The 16,486-nt window shown below is 41.2% G+C and overlaps 1 protein-coding gene across 2 annotated transcripts in view; it reads left to right on the top strand.

The window, feature by feature from the left end:
• Positions 1–16,486, top strand: part of NCAM2 (neural cell adhesion molecule 2) — a 478,060-nt gene that overhangs the window by 169,883 nt on the left and 291,691 nt on the right. The window contains exon 1 of one of the 2 annotated variants that reach the window (XM_040423216.1): positions 15,768–15,868. The exons of the other annotated variant lie outside the window; for it this stretch is intronic. The gene's annotated coding sequence lies outside the window, so the exon portion shown is untranslated. Of the gene's footprint in view, positions 1–15,767; positions 15,869–16,486 lie in introns of those variants that run through there. 2 annotated transcript variants of the gene reach the window in all.

Genomic DNA, 16,486 nt, shown 5'->3' with positions numbered 1-16,486 from the left:
AAAGGCACAAAAGTAAATGGCTGTAGAGTCAAACAACATTTTATCAGTAATTTCTTTGTGCAGATCATTATATGGTGATATTATAGTGACTACAGTACTTCGGCGATCAGTAACGTCCAGCACACTACTGTGACTGATGGGAAATTACAACTCTCAGCTTGCACACAAACTCAAATGGAAGTGAATAAAGTAGTCTGGGAGCTATAGTTTTACTGCAGCTGGAGTGTTGAAGGATTCTAAGACTTGGACTAGTATTTTTTTGTGGAAACATATGTGTTTTCCCATGTTCAGCCTAGAATAAACCACGCACACTAATGCGATTTAAATCAAACTCTTTCTCTGTGTCTTTGTCTGTGATTGAGTAAAGTGTCCAGGCTCTTCTTTTACTCCTGTGCTTATGACCTGTTAGTTTACCCTCTGTGTATCAACCTTGGCTTGTTTTCTGGATTAATTCCTCATTTGTTGATCCGGCTTCCACAGATTCTTCTGGCATTCTGACTGTGGCCAGTTTCTGGATTAACCCTTCATCCACTGTTTTGGCTCTGTCCATCTCTCCTGGTTCTGACCCTGCTTGTCTACTACTCTTTGCACCCCGGTCATTCTGATCTGCTTCCAATTGGCTCCCACTATTTTTCTGCTACCCTACTCAGCAGACATAACTTGGGTCCCTTGAAGCAGGTGTACATAATTTTCAATAGGCTCACTGGGGCTTTTAAAGGGTACTGGCTCTGCTGTACTGGGAAGTCAAAGAGTGCTGCACCTTTTTTTTCCATTATTAATATCTTTATTAATTTTCTTGCAACATAACAATATAAAAAAGTATCTGATCACAGAGAATAGAGACAACCGGTACATTTATACAATGTTACCCATAATGTCAAGGCACACATATATGCCCAAAAAATATCACAAAACCGAGAGCGCCTCAAAATTATTGCCAATTCTCTGTCACCCATAACAAAACAAAACCATCCCCTTCCAACCATCCACCCATCCCCCCCACTGTACCTGGCCTGGTACGTCCGCCTCAAAGGGACGGGGGCGCGTCACGCCCTCTTTTTTGTGTGTCCTCCGGATCCTCATATGATAAATTATTTCTAGAGACATGGTGGATCATCGGTTCCACCCCGGTAATACCTCTATTTTAGTCATTTCTTCACGACTATATCCCTGTTTCCATTACTTATTTCTCGCCACGACGTTTCATACATTCAAAATCTGTTACTCTTGTCGTTAGACTTTGCCATTCATGTATTGTGGGTGGTCTATCCTTCACCCAATGTCTAAGAATTATTACCTTGGCCAGTAGGAGTCCCTTCAACCAACGAACCTGCGAACGCTTGGTGGTTTTATTTTTATATTCAGGTGGAAGGAGTCCAAGCACAGCTACTTGAATAGTTAGGGGAGGGGTGTTCCCAATTGATTCCGCTAATTCCCGAAATATAATAACCCAAAAGGTCTTAATTACTGGGCATCCCCATAACATGTGCACGTACCCTGCAGCTACAAAAGAACATTTCAAGCAACGGAATTCTTTTCCCTGACTACCATACATTTTGGTTAAAAGGCTCGGAGTAACATATAACCGGTGTATTATTTTAAATTGAGTCAAGCGGTGCTGTCTTGAAAGGGAAGCCTTCTTAATGTTTTGATATATTTCCTGCCATTGTACAGAGTTGCATTCCCCTATATCCACCTTCCATTTGTCTACACTTTTAAATTTAGTGATCGTACTGAATTCCTCTATTAATCTCCTATAGATTAGTGCAACCCTAACTTTATTTCCTAATGAACTATAACAAAATGATAAAAATCGCGAAGTACCAATTATCAAAGAAGCTTTTTTAAGCGTGCATGCTAGTGCATGTTGTAGTTGTAAATATCTATAGTGTTCTAGTACAGTGTTTGGTGTCTGTTGGAACATTTCCCCTATTGGTTTAATTTTCCCTTTTGTGCATATATGTGAAACTAACGTAATGTCTCTTCGAGTCCAATAATCATTTTCGTTAAGGGCCAAAAATTCCGTTAGCGAAGGGTTGTCCCATAACGGGGTGAACTCCAAAACATGGGGGGCCTGGATAAGTTCCTTAATTTTGTTCCAAACCTTCTGTAGCGCTAAGCCAATGGGACAGGAGTAATCCACACGCTCCAGGAATCCGGATTCCAATAAACTGAATATATTACATGTGGGCTGTTGATGTTGTCCTAAAATATGAGATATTAATAGTCCATCCCCCGTGTTGATACACCACTGTAGCTGTGCGCATAGATAGTAACTTTGGAAGTGAGGGAGGCCGAGACCGCCGTCACTTCCAGCTAACCGTAAATATTGCAACTTAATGCGGACCCTTTTCCTGCCCCATATCAGATCGTTAATCAGTCGGTCGATCAAATTAAAGACGCTGTCTTCGATCCAGGCAGGGCAGGAACTAACCGTGTACAGTATCCAGGGCAACAGAATCATTTTAATCAATGCGATTCTATTGACCTGAGAGAGCTGAAGTTTCTGCCAAACCCTAATCTTCTCCCTTATTTTATCAACTAGGGGGGTGATATTTAATGTTTTATAATCCCCGATGGTGCTGCTAATTTTTATTCCTAGGTATTCGAAGTGGCCCGTTGGGGCAATAATTCTGACCTTTAGATCATTTTGGGGAGGTGCCCGATTGAGGGGGAAAAGGACAGACTTTGTCCAATTTATCTCATATCCGGCGACACTGCCGAACTCCTCTATTATTTGCATAACACGTGGAACACTTCTCCACCCATCATTTAGGTAAAGCAACACATCATCTGCGTATAGACAGATCTTGTCATCCCTTCCCCTCCCACCAAATCCCACAATACTAGGCTCCGCCCGTATCCGACAAGCGAGAGGTTCCATAAAGACCGCAAAGAGGAGTGGAGAGAGTGGGCATCCCTGTCGTGTCCCACGCTGTAGGAAAAAAGCCGGGGTAATCCCCCCATTAAAATTAATTCTGGCTGTTGGTCCATTGTACAATAATTTAACCCAGCCAACAAATTTTTGGCCAAGGTTCATCTTATACATCACCCGCCAGAGGAAGGACCACTCCACCCGGTCAAACGCCTTTGCGGCGTCTAAAGAGAGGATGGAGCAGTCCTCCCCCCCTCCAATCTGAATATTAAGGATGGTCCTACGTATGTTGGTCTGTATCTGTCGACCGGGAATAAACCCTGTCTGATCTATATGGACTAGGGCAGTTATTACTTTTCTTAGCCTATTAGCGAGGACTTTAGCAATTATTTTATAATCTGCGTTGAGCAAAGATATAGGACGATAAGCCTCAACTTTATTTCCGTTTTTCCCCTTCTTCAGAATCAGGGTGTTGGTTGCCTCCATCAAAGACGGGGGCAGCTTTCCACAATTACAAGATTCGTTCAGGACCTGCAGTAGCCCGGGCAGTAGGACCCCCGCATGGCTTTTGTAAATGCCATATGGAAGGCCATCCGACCCGGGCACTGAAGAGCCCCGAACCTCCTGCATAGCCGCCTGTAACTCCTCCAAAGAGATTGGGGCACATAGGAAGGCCGATTCCAGGTCCGACAGCACCGGGACCTTGACCCTTTCTAGAAAATCATCTGTATTTATCCCTGTATCATCCAATCCGGAGCGATAGAGATTATTAAAGTATTTTAAAAATTCTCCCTCAATCTCCACTCCTCTTTCCAATGTCCGGCCATCACCTGCCAGAATTTGTCTAATCTTTTGGGGGGCTCTCTGGTTAGCTATTATAGAAACCAATAATTTACCCGGGGTACCTCCCTCGCAGAAATGTTTATAACCCCTGAAGAATAGTTGATTCTGAGCTTTTTTCCTCATAAAATTTATATAGTGGTCCTTCGCAATTTTTAAATTAGCTCGCATATTCACGTCGTTGTTTATTCGAATCCTCCCTTCCAGATATGCAATATTTACTTCCAAGTTTTTTTGCTCTTTAAGGAACTCTTTTTTTTTCGTTTTAATTCTGCTATAATATAACCCACGAATAAAAGCCTTCATGGCATCCCACACAAAGTGAATATGCGTTGTACCAATATTCTCTTGCCAAAATTGTGTGAGTTCCTTATCAATCCCTTCAGAATCATTTAATATAGTTAACCAATGCTCATTCAGTCTAAAAGGTCTGGTGATAGCCGATTGTTGCCCAATCTTCATAACCAGTAGGATCGGTGAGTGATCGGAAATTCCATGTATCTCATATTTCATTTTTAAAATGTAGTCAAGCATCTCACCACTGGCCAAGGCAATATCAATTCTAGACATGGCATTGTATGTTTTACTAAAGCAAGAGAACACCTGTTTATTGCCGTAAAGCCATCGCCAGACATCTGTGAGTCCTATCTCCTCACAAAATCCTAGAAATAGGGAGTGCTTTCCCTGCCCACTTTTCCCCACCGTAGAAATTCTATCCAGTACGGGGTCCAGTATGCAGTTAAAGTCGCCACATATTGATACCGGGCACTGCTCCCTATTGTACATAAAAGACGTCAACTGGTTGAAGACAGTCATTGCAAATGGTGGAGGAATATACAGAAAGGCCTAAACACACTTTCTACCATTCCATCGAGCATAAAGAAAGATATATCTCCCGTCTCTATCGATCAACTGATCCAGGGGGATAAAGTCAATGCTCTGATGTACATATACACTAATCCCTCGGGAGTATGTCGAGAATCCGGAGTGGAACTGATGTCCCGCCCATCTCTTGTTTAGATATTCTGGGATCTCTGGTGAAGCGTGTGTTTCCAGTAATGTAACTATTGCTGGAAGATGTCGAATAATCAGGTCGAAGACCATAACCCGTTTTGTTCTGTCTCCCAGTCCACGAACATTCCATGTTATCACTTTATCATTCATCATATTATGGAGCTATAAAGGAGTCGTCCGCCGCCCCCCAGAGTGCTGCACCTTGATTATTACCTGGCTGGTTGTTGTATGCCAGACAGCTATAAAGATCTTGTGGTATCCATGAATCTCAATGGATATTTAGCTATGACTTCACCTGACTCTTGATTTACAGCAAGTTGTATATATGTGAATCATGTGGTCATATAATATAATAGTTCATTGGTTAGCACTGGTGCCTTTTGGCACTGGGGTCCTAGGTTTAAATCCGAACAAGAACAATATCTGCATAGAGTATGCTTTCCCAGTGTTTGTGTTGGTTTCCTCCGGGTACTCTGGTTTCTTCCCACATTTCGGCGACATGTCAATGGCTGTAAACAAAGAGAAACTTGTAAATAACTCATGAAAGAATAAAGTTATGTTAAAACCAAGCACACCATTGTTTTTCTTGTGAAATTCCCAATAAGTTTGATGTGTCACATGACCCTCTTCCTATTGAAAAAACAAAAGTTGGATTCAAAATGGCCGACTTCAAAATGGCCGCCATGGTCACCACCCATCTTGAAAAGTTTCCCCCCTCACATATACTAATGTGCCACAAACAGGAAGTTAATATCACCAACCATTCCCATTTTATTAAGGTGTATCCATATAAATGGCCCACCCTGTAGATCTAGTGTTAGAGGTTGACTCCAGAACACTGTCCCAGTAGAATCAAAGTGAATGGGGTGGCACTGCTAATGTTCATACTGAGATTAGTGGATTCTCACATATCCCCGTCCTCCCACAGAATACGTGATGCACAGCCCAATATTAGGGATGCATATAATCTTCAAAGATGAGTAAAGAAAAGAGGGCGTCACTCACCACTGCTGTATCAAACTTCTTTTATTCTTACAAAAGTCCTCATTAAAACAGGGCTGGGGCGGATTCGACCTTTACACAGACCGTTGAGTGGCGACGGATGTTTCATGCTTGCACGCTTCCTCGGGCCACTGACATCATTGCGCCGACTTGCGCTCCCTTTTAAACGTCACTATTCCTGGTTGTCCAGGCAATCTAAGACGCTTAATTTGTTAAAAGCAACACTGCGATACACATTGGATACGTGGAAAGCATTTGGTTATACAAATACACTCAGGTCGTTTCTTTCATTTAAACCTAGGGGTCCCATGGCTGCTGCACAGATGATCCATCTTGCCTCTCTTTGTAATAATAGGTGGTGCTTATCACCTCCTTGCGGCATGTTCAAGATCAATTCAATGCCGGCAAAGCTGAGGCTACCTCGATAACCTTCATGCCTATCACACACATGGTTAAAGGGAACCTGTCACCGGGATTTTGTGTATAGAGCTGAGGACATGGGTTGCTAGATGGCCGCTAGCACATCCGCAATACCCAGTCCCCATAGCTCTGTGTGCTTTTATTGTGTAAAAAAAACTGATTTGATACATATGCAAATTAACATAAAAGAGTCATATCTTACTTGTGTGACCAGAGAAGAGTCATATTTTCAAGCTCTGACTCATCTCAGGTTCATTTGCATATGTATCAAAGCTATGGGGACTGGGTATAGCGGATGTGCTAGCGGCCATCTAGCAACCCATGTCCTCAGCTCTATACAAAAAATCCCGGTGACAGGTTCCCTTTAATAAGCCGGGGGCACCCTTTTCCTGTTCTTATGGAGTTAATGTGTTCCCTAAATCTTTTGAATAGGGACTGGGATACAGCTTGGTGGAGCGGTTCGACCCATTGAGCTTTGAAGTAGATTTGTACAAATCCATACGAAAACTGAACTTGCATAAACTATTCAATGATACACCGATGCAAGAGAACCCGAAAAAACAGGGTGATATCCCAGTAGATATTAACTATTGAGGTTTCAACATTTCAGAAAAATTTGATGAGATTGAGGTCTCCTGTTTGGAGTTTTTGGCAGACATGGATTTACAGCAGGAGGCGGCAGACGGTCCTCAGTCTGACAGATTTGAGGGAGGGATTAAGTCCACATATTGTCCCCCTTTGCCCGCCTGTAGCAGCATCAATATCTTTCATAAGCGTGTGGGAGGTCAGAGCGAGGAAGTGCACAAGGGGTAAACGTCCGTCGCCACTCGGCGGTCTGTGTAAAGGTCGAATCTGCCCCAGCCCTGTTTTAATGAGGACTTTTGGAAGAATAAAAGAAGCTTGACACAGCAGTGGTGAGTGCTGCCCTCTTTTCTTTACTCATCTTTGAAGATTGACTCCAGAACAGCTTCACCCATTGTGTGGTGGACAGAACTTTATACCTTTTTACTGCACTGCTGCTCCCATTCATTTCAGTTGCTTGTAAGTAGATTTTTTTTTCCTGTGTCATGCAATATTCCTATAAATGTGAAATTATTTCCCTCTGAGACTCAGGAAACCTACTAATTGAAAGCTTCTTCAAATTGAAAGTTCAAAAAGATATTTTAATCTATTCACAGACCTTTTTAGAGATGAGGGTGCATAGGTTTTCTTTGATGTAAAATAAAAGTTAAATACAATGCCGCTTCTTTTGTGAAGACAGGTGCCTGTTGTGATTTCACACTGCCCTAGTACTTCTGGATCTTTTTTTTTACTTTTTATCTTCTTCTGAAATAAGACCAATTGTGTCTCATGCACTCCTATCAGAACAATGCTTGGCTTCTGCCTTCTAAAGTTCCGTAACTCTTTCTCAATGCAAGGCACGATAAAGTTCAAAGACTGGAATGTCGTCAAATGCACAATCGTGTCATACTATATATTCAACTTATGGACTTTTAAATTTAGAAACATTTTAAGAAAATATAAAATAAAAAAAATATAATACTATTTTATTTGCTAACTAATTAACACCCCATTCCACTCTCTAGATATATAGGTAATTTAGGCAGATTTCTGATATATTAGCAATTGTAAGTTACTAAAAGAAGGTCCTCCATTGAGGTCTCCTATCTATCAGAAGATAGAGGGACTACAATCAGAGTATTTCTAACTCATTAAGGGACATTTATCAATACTGTCATACCCATACTACAGTCTTGATCTCCCTGCACTGGTGTGAAATGCGCTTAGTTTATTAAGAGGCAGATACATCTTAATAAATTACCGTAGGCACGTCTCTGCCCTGACATGCTCCAGATACTAACGTCTATGCCAGCTATAGGCTATAACTTATGCTACTTTCTGGAGAAAATTATAGTAAATCTGGTAGGCTACGTAAAGCCCCACACCCTCCTGCTAAGCTATGGCACTTCGGAAAAGTGCAGAGAAGCTTATAATGTAGCAAATTATTGCACAAATATGGCGTGCACCATAATCTACAATCTATATCTCTTTCTTATGCTGCAATAGAGGTGTAAAACCTTTAGTAAATGTCACCCATTGCCTCTCTATAATACAAAGGCAGGCCACTGACTACATTAGGAAACGTAATGCTTTATTTGTCCCGTGGTGGCGCTGCAGGGCGGCTGAAGATTTTCTGCTAGATTGCCTCAGAGTTTACAGCTGATTGTTATGAGTCTAAGCAGCTGGATTATAGCATACTATTAGGATACCCTTCTAAGAAAAGTAAATTGTCAAAAATCAAACAACTCTTTTAATTTCCACATTTGCCTACATGCTTGTAATGTCCGTCCTAGAAGGAAACACTTCTGAACCACTAATATCAGACATCAGAAAAATGAACTATTATTTAATTAAAGTTTTTATCATGAACATACTGTATTAAAAAAAAAAAATATTTCTAATTTTCCATGTCACTATATACATGTATACTGTATTTTTCAAACTGCAAGATGCACCAGACTATAAGACACCAATAGGATTTGGAGGATGAAATTAAAAGAACATTTTTTTTCATCATATCCCGAATCAGAACCCCAAAATCATACCCCCATTCTTCATAACACCTCAGATCAGAGCCCAAAATCAGACCCCAAGCCCCATCACGCCAGAACAGACCCCACCAGGGAGGGTAAGTACTGCACAGCGCTTCCCTCCCTGCAACTCCCGCACGCTTATGACCACTTCCATATTGAAAGCAGTCATTAGCATTCGACTATAAGATGCACTGACACTTTCCCCTCCTTTTTGGGGAAAAAGTGTGTCTTATAGTCCAAATAATACATTACATATTTATATATATATATATATATATATATATATATATATATATATATACACTGCTCAAAAAATAAAGGGAACACTTAAACAACACAATGTAACTCCAAGTCAATCACACTTCTGTGAAATCAAACTGTCCACTTAGGAAGCAACACTGAGTGACAATAAATTTCACATGCTGTTGTACAAATAGGATAGACAACAGGTGAAAATTATAGGCAATTAGCAAGACACCCCCAATAAAGGAGTGGTTCTGCAGGTGGTAACCACAGACCACTTCTCAGTTCCTATGCTTCCTGGCTGATGTTTTGGTCACTTTTGAATGCTGGCGGTGCTTTCACTCTAGTGGTAGCATGAGACGGAGTCTACAACCCACACAAGTGGCTCAGGTAGTGCAGCTTATCCAGGATGGCACATCAATGCGAGCTGTGGCAGGAAGGTTTGCTGTGTCTGTCAGCGTAGTCTCCAGAGCATGGAGGCGCTACCAGGAGACAGGCCAGTACATCAGGAGACATGGAGGAGGCCGTAGGAGGGCAACAACCCAGCAGCAGGACTGCTACCTCCGCCTTTGTGCAAGGAGGAACAGGAGGAGCACTGCCAGAGCCCTGCAAAATGACCCCCAGCAGGCCACAAATGTGCATGTGTCTGCTCAAACAGTCAGAAACAGACTCCATGAGGGTGATATGAGGGCCAGACGTCCACAGGTGGGGGTTGTGCTTACAGCCCAACACCGTGCAGGACGTTTGGCATTTGCCAGAGAACACCAAGATTGGCAAATTCGCCACTGGCGCCCTGTGCTCTTCACAGATGAAAGCAGGTTCACACTGAGCACATGTGACAGACGTGACAGAGTCTGGAGACGCCGTGGAGAACGTTCTGCTGCCTGCAACATCCTCCAGCATGACCGGTTTGGCATTGGGTCAGTAATGGTGTGGGGTGGCATTTCTTTGGAGGGCCGCACAGCCCTCCATGTGCTCGCCAGAGGTAGCCTGACTGCCATTAGGTACCGAGATGAGATCCTCAGACCCCTTGTGAGACCATATGCTGGATGTTGTTGACCCTGGGTTCCTCCTAATGCAAGACAATGCTAGACCTCATGTGGCTGGAGTGTGTCAGCAGTTCCTGCAAGACGAAGGCATTGATGCTATGGACTGGCCCGCCCGTTCCCCAGACCTGAATCCAATTGAGCACATCTGGGACATCATGTCTCGCTCTATCCACCAACGTCACGTTGCACCACAGACTGTCCAGGAGTTGGCAGATGCTTTAGTCCAGGTCTGGGAGGAGATCCCTCAGGAGACCGTCCGCCACCTCATCAGGAGCATGCACAGGCGTTGTATTTTTGTGTGATTTTGTTGTCAGCACATTCAACTATGTAAAGAACAAAGTATTTCAGAAGAATATTTAATTAATTCAGATCTAGGATGTGTTATTTTTGTGTTCCCTTTATTTTTTTGAGCAGTGTATATATATATTTTATTTTTATTTTTTTTAAGTACTAAAATTCAGCACTTTTCCCACTAGCTACTTATAGGCGCTACATCTCAGTCTGTACACATCACTTATCAGCATTCATTTTGAAATCATCACACGCAGGATTAGGATGACAAATATCACCTATATATAGATAGCACAAGATACCTCCATTTGCAATAAGTGATACCACCACTCTGCTACTCCTTCCTGACCTCTGCATTGGTCACAGAGCATACTTAAAAAAACTTTACTTTAAAAAAAAAAATTTGAATTGTTTTTTTTTTTGCTTAATTTTTTATGTCATAGAACAATTCCTGTTCTGTAGAAATAACTTCTCAGCTTTTTGAAAAGAAAAAAAAAAACAGACAAAATAGCACAACATGCTTTGCTATTTTGTCAGGTAAAATGTTGGCCTCCCTAGTAGGAACCCAACTGAGACCATTATAGTCTTGGAGGTTCATCTAGCGTCAGTTTCTCAGTTTCAGTTATGTGACACATCTGCCACTTCCAAGAAAATAACATAGCTGGTGTGAACATAGTTACATAGTTACACATCTGGTTTTATATATATATATATATATATATAGTAACGGGAGTTCCGGGCAGCACACCTTGTAACAAGTACTGGGTGCCAGCGATGTCAACACTCTACCACTGTGTCAAATCCAGAATAAATAAATACACCGCAGCACATCCAATGGTAAAAAAAACTGTGGGATCCTTTATTCACCCAAGCGACGTTTCGGTCCACTTGGTGGGACCATTTTCAAGCGGTTTGAAAATGGTCCAAGCAAGTGGACCGAAACGTCGCTTGGGTGAATAAAGGATCCCACAGTTTTTTTCACCATTGGATGTGCTGCGGTGTATTTATTTATTCTATATATATATATATATATATATATATATATATATATATATATATATAATATTAGTAGAAAAGACCGGCACTCGCTGTAGATGAATCTTTGTATTTTATTCAGTCACATATACAGGCAATAAGTGGCTACTCCTAAAATGGGAACTTTCCCTTGTTTAAACTGTGTACACTGTTCCAGTGTAATTAAGGGCACACATTTCACACATCCACAATCTGGTGAACGCATACCCATTAAAAACTTTTTTACATGTGATAGCCGCTTTGTTATATACATCTTGAAGTGCCCCTGTGGTCTATTGTACGTGGGTGAAACCTCAACAAGGATGAAAGATAGATTAAGCAACCATAAATCTACCATTAGAAAGCAAAATTTATTATTTCCTGTACCATTTCACTTCCACGAACATAGACACACAGTTGCACAATTGCGTTATTAGATCATTGAAAGCGTACCCCTTCCACGTCGGGGTGGGGATAGAAACAAATTATTGCTTCAAAGGGAAGCTTACTGGATACATCGACTACAAACGATTGAGCCCCACGGACCAATAGAATATAATTTTTCCTTGACAAAAATTTCCAAGATTTCGTGTTTTGGAAAAAAGTAATAATAGTCTTTATAAATATTGCAATTGTGCAACAAAAATTTTTTTTTTGAATTTTTTTTTAAAAAATTAAAAAAACAAAAATATCTTTTGGAAAAGAAAAATTAAATAGATTTTTTTCTTTATATATATTTTTTACAGCGTACGTAAGGAAGGAAGAAGAAAGGAATAACATAAAGTGAATTCAGAGAAATGTCACTATGAAGTGTGTTTTCGTTTTGTTCATATGTTTTTGATTTAACACTGATTGGTGGGTGTGGTTTTCTGTATGATGTCATTTCCCTGTGTTTGGGCGCTCTATTTAAACATGAAATGTTCCTTGTATGATGATAAGTCTGATGAAGGTGCGGTAGCACCGAAACGCGTCACTTATTGCCTGTATATGTGACTGAATAAAATACAAAGATTCATCTACAGCGAGTGCCGGTCTTTTCTACTAATTTTACATTGGGACGCCATCCCATAGACTCGTGCACCGCGACTTCAAACAGCAGTGCCGACCTGTGATCATCATATATATATATATACAGTACAGACCAAAAGTTTGGACACACCTTCTCATTCAAAGAGTTTTCTTTATTTTCATGACTATGAAAATTGTAGATTCACACTGAAGGCATCAAAACTATGAATTAACACATGTGGAATTATATACATAACAAACAAGTGTGAAACAACTGAAAATATGTCATATTCTAGGTTCTTCAAAGTAGCCACCTTTTGCTTTGATTACTGCTTTGCACACTCTTGGCATTCTCTTGATTAGCTTCAAGAGGTAGTCCCCTGAAATGGTTTTCACTTCACAGGTGTGCCCTGTCAGGTTTAATAAGTGGGATTTCTTGCCTTATAAATGGGGTTGGGACCATCAGTTGCGTTGAGGAGAAGTCAGGTGGATACACAGCTGATAGTCCTACTGAATAGACTGTTAGAATTTGTATTATGGCAAGAAAAAAGCAGCTAAGTAAAGAAAAACGAGAGGCCATCATTACTTTAAGAAATGAAGGTCAGTCAGTCAGCCGAAAAATTGGGCAAACTTTGAAAGTAAGGGCTATTTGACCATGAAGGAGAGTGATGGGGTGCTGCGCCAGATGACCTGGCCTCCACAGTCACCGGACCTGGACCCAATCGAGATGGTTTGGGGTGAGCTGGACCGCAGAGTGAAGGCAAAAGGGCCAGCAAGTGCTAAGCATCTCTGGGAACTCCTTCAAGACTGTTGAAAGACCATTTCAGGGGACTACCTCTTGAAGCTCATCAAGAGAATGCCAAGAGTGTGCAAAGCAGTAATCAAAGCAAAAGGTGGCTACTTTGAAGAACCTAGAATATGACATATTTTCAGTTGTTTCACACTTGTTTGTTATGTATATAATTCCACATGTGTTAATTCATAGTTTTGATGCCTTCATAGTCATGAAAATAAAGAAAACTCTTTGAATGAGAAGGTGTGTCTAAACTTTTGGTCTGTACTGTATATATGAATTCCGTTGGGAAAATGTGAATATGGTGGGAATTCGGTTGGGCTGTTCCGGCAGACAATACCGGGAATCGTCTGGACATAAGCCGCAACATGCAGCAGTTTGTGTCTGGCCAATCCCCCGCATTGTCTGCTAGAATGCAGCCTGATCCCTGCCCGATCCCATTATACCTAATGGGGCCGGCGGGCATTCCGTCGGCATCCAGCATCCACAGAACAGCCTTAGATGGGCACCTACTGTAAAATGACTCACTTCTCCTTGTGCCTATAGGTCTTACATGATTTCAAGGAATTTAGGATCTAACTATATACTGCTTACTGCTTGAGAAAGGTTCCAGTGTGTGGACCGAAACGTTGCGTTGGTGAATAAATGTACACTGATTTTACTTACAGAAGTGCCGTGGATACTTTTGATTTATAATTTTCTGGGGATTAGATCGCTCCAGCGGCCGATATTACTGCACAGGTTTTTTTTTGGACAACCTTGTTCTACTTGCATTATCATCTATTTTGTAACCTTATTTTTTTGCATTTTGATCACCTTCTTAGTATTGATTGTTTTGACTGCTTTTAGAGTCTTTTACAATAATGACCTTTTTGTTTTAGTCACAAAGGGGCACATTTATTAGGACTGGCATTTTAGACGCCGGTCTTAATAAACCCCTAAACTGGTGGTGGTTCTGCCGAAGTTACAGATGTAGCAGGGTTAACACACTAACTCAAATTTCTTAACTGATCGTGTTATCTTACTTTGGCGCATCTTCCCCCAGGTCTAAATATAAGACAGCTTCTGAGATGTCATACATTTAGACCTTTTTCTACGCCTAAAACAGGCATAGCACATAGTAGAAAATGCCGGCCAATCCTCTTCCCCACCCACACCATGCCCACAATTTTAGACCTGGTGTGAGCGGGAAAAGGCGCAGATTGCAGCACAGCTAACTGTTGCACCGCAATCTGCTCCTGAAATACACCTACTTTAGGCGTATTTCAGATTAATAGATGACCCTATAGTTTGTAAGGCTGAAAAACAGACATATATACACCCAGTTCAGCTTGTTATCCTACATGTTGATCCAGAGGACCTCATATATTGGTTATATACTGTATGTTGTAATAAAGATTGGCTGGTTTACCCTGATTATAATGGCGTACTTGCTACTTTATACTTTGGCTATTATAATGTTAATAGGTATGTAATGTAAAAGATGGATGGGAAAGGTATGTCCGCCTTGCAGTCATGTCATGGTTGTAGCGTGGCAGTATTGCAGTTGGGTGCAGCGCGGGCGTACAAGCTGCAGTGGGCCCTAATTAAGCTAAAGAGTACTGCACTGTTTACTTGGTCTCCATTGTTAATGGCTGCACCCACAATACCATGTGGCCATTAACAATGAAGATCAACTAAACAATGCAGTCCTCGCTATTTTAATTAAAGCATACTGCAGCCTGCATGGCTGTGCAGTACCCGGCTGCAGCACTACCATTTTGAAACCATGACACAACCGTGCCGAGTGGTCGTACCATGAGTACCGGACCAAATTGTGGCAGTGACACCTCCACCTTCATAATACAAAAACGTCAGTCAGTTGAAGCCTTTAGGCATAAAGAGAGAAGTCATTATAGAGTAAGGTCCCATATGTAAGAGGTCACCTTGTTGTGGAGGATGGGCACAAATTATTTTTATCAAAATATTTAGTACAGCTTCACATTTAATTATGTAGTAAATATAGGATTTAGTGTTGAGCGGCAGCAAAAAAACAAAACATACTCAGCCCATCCATTTGCTTGTTGACAGGCCGTCGTGGCCACCTTCATTGAAGAAACCGCATGAAATCTCACGCAGGGTGACGTGTGACGTCACCACATCACCTCACTGGTAGGGCGCAGTGATGTCAGATGACGTCACCGCTCCCAGCCAGCATGATGACGTCATCACGTCACCGCACAAGATTTTCCATGGTTTCTTCAAGCACGATGGCCATGACTGCCTTTCCGCGAGCAAATGGATAAAGTGAGTATGTTTTTTTTAATTCTGATTAACCCCTGAAAGGCCTAAATTTTAACATCAGATGCCGCGATCAGTGATGAATGCGGCTTCCGAGGGGTTCAGTTCATTGGACCTGCTACAAAGGAATGCGATTTGTGCCTAAGTATTTCCTAACAAATCAAATTTCTTTGTGAAATTTGGCGAAGCAGCCAAAGTGAATTTTTCATAACTTGGATCATCACTGAAAGCATTAATAAAATGTATGATCCATATATTCAGTGTTTGCAGAGAGATGTTGCCTGCTTCATTTTGTATTTTAATCACAGCACTGAACCTTCACATCTAATTCATTTTATAGGATGTGCTTTTGCATTTTATCCATCATTTACTGTCGGTCACAGAGCATGCCCACCACACTATACATAAAACCAGATTACAAAAAAAGGAAAAACAAGGGAAATATGTAAGTAATAAATGCCATTTAAAGCATCTGAAAGATATTTCTTCTATCTTAGAACTGAGGCTATAAAAATAGACTGTGACTGTGAATTTCAGAATGATCAACGCATATTGTAGATATCTTCTACTTGGAAAACAAAGTCACAATGCCATATGCACAATGTAGACTTACTGTAGTTACTGTGGTATGATATCTGTTGGATGAATGCCACATGTCCCATTAATTTAGCTCACTTATTAAGCTGTTATATGATGCAGTTTATAATATGCACTGATCATTTAATAACTTTCAATTCACTTGGCAATAATCCTGAAAGACGATTCTGCTTTTAATCATGGTCTAGTCTTAGTACCTGTAAAACGATAAACATATATTTCACTTTTCACCCCAGGTGTAACTGTAGCCCATGAGAAAATGTATAGCGTTTGATAGATAAAGGATCCTGCTGACTGAAGAAAACACAATAGGTACTGTATAGCAGCACAGTGTGCTAGTGCATGCCAGATACTGAGAGATGGAGATGCCAGGGGCTTCTATTGATCCTTTCCTTCATTTATCATTAGCTCATATTCTATTATTTCCCACTTGCCTTGGCAAAGATAATGTGTAATGTGTTCCTGC

This window comes from Bufo bufo, chromosome 3 (assembly GCF_905171765.1).
Source record: "Bufo bufo chromosome 3, aBufBuf1.1, whole genome shotgun sequence".
NCBI classification, from domain to species: Eukaryota; Metazoa; Chordata; class Amphibia; order Anura; family Bufonidae; genus Bufo; species Bufo bufo.
The sequence above is the reverse complement of the archived record's forward strand: the minus strand, read 5'-3'. Positions and strand labels throughout refer to the sequence as shown.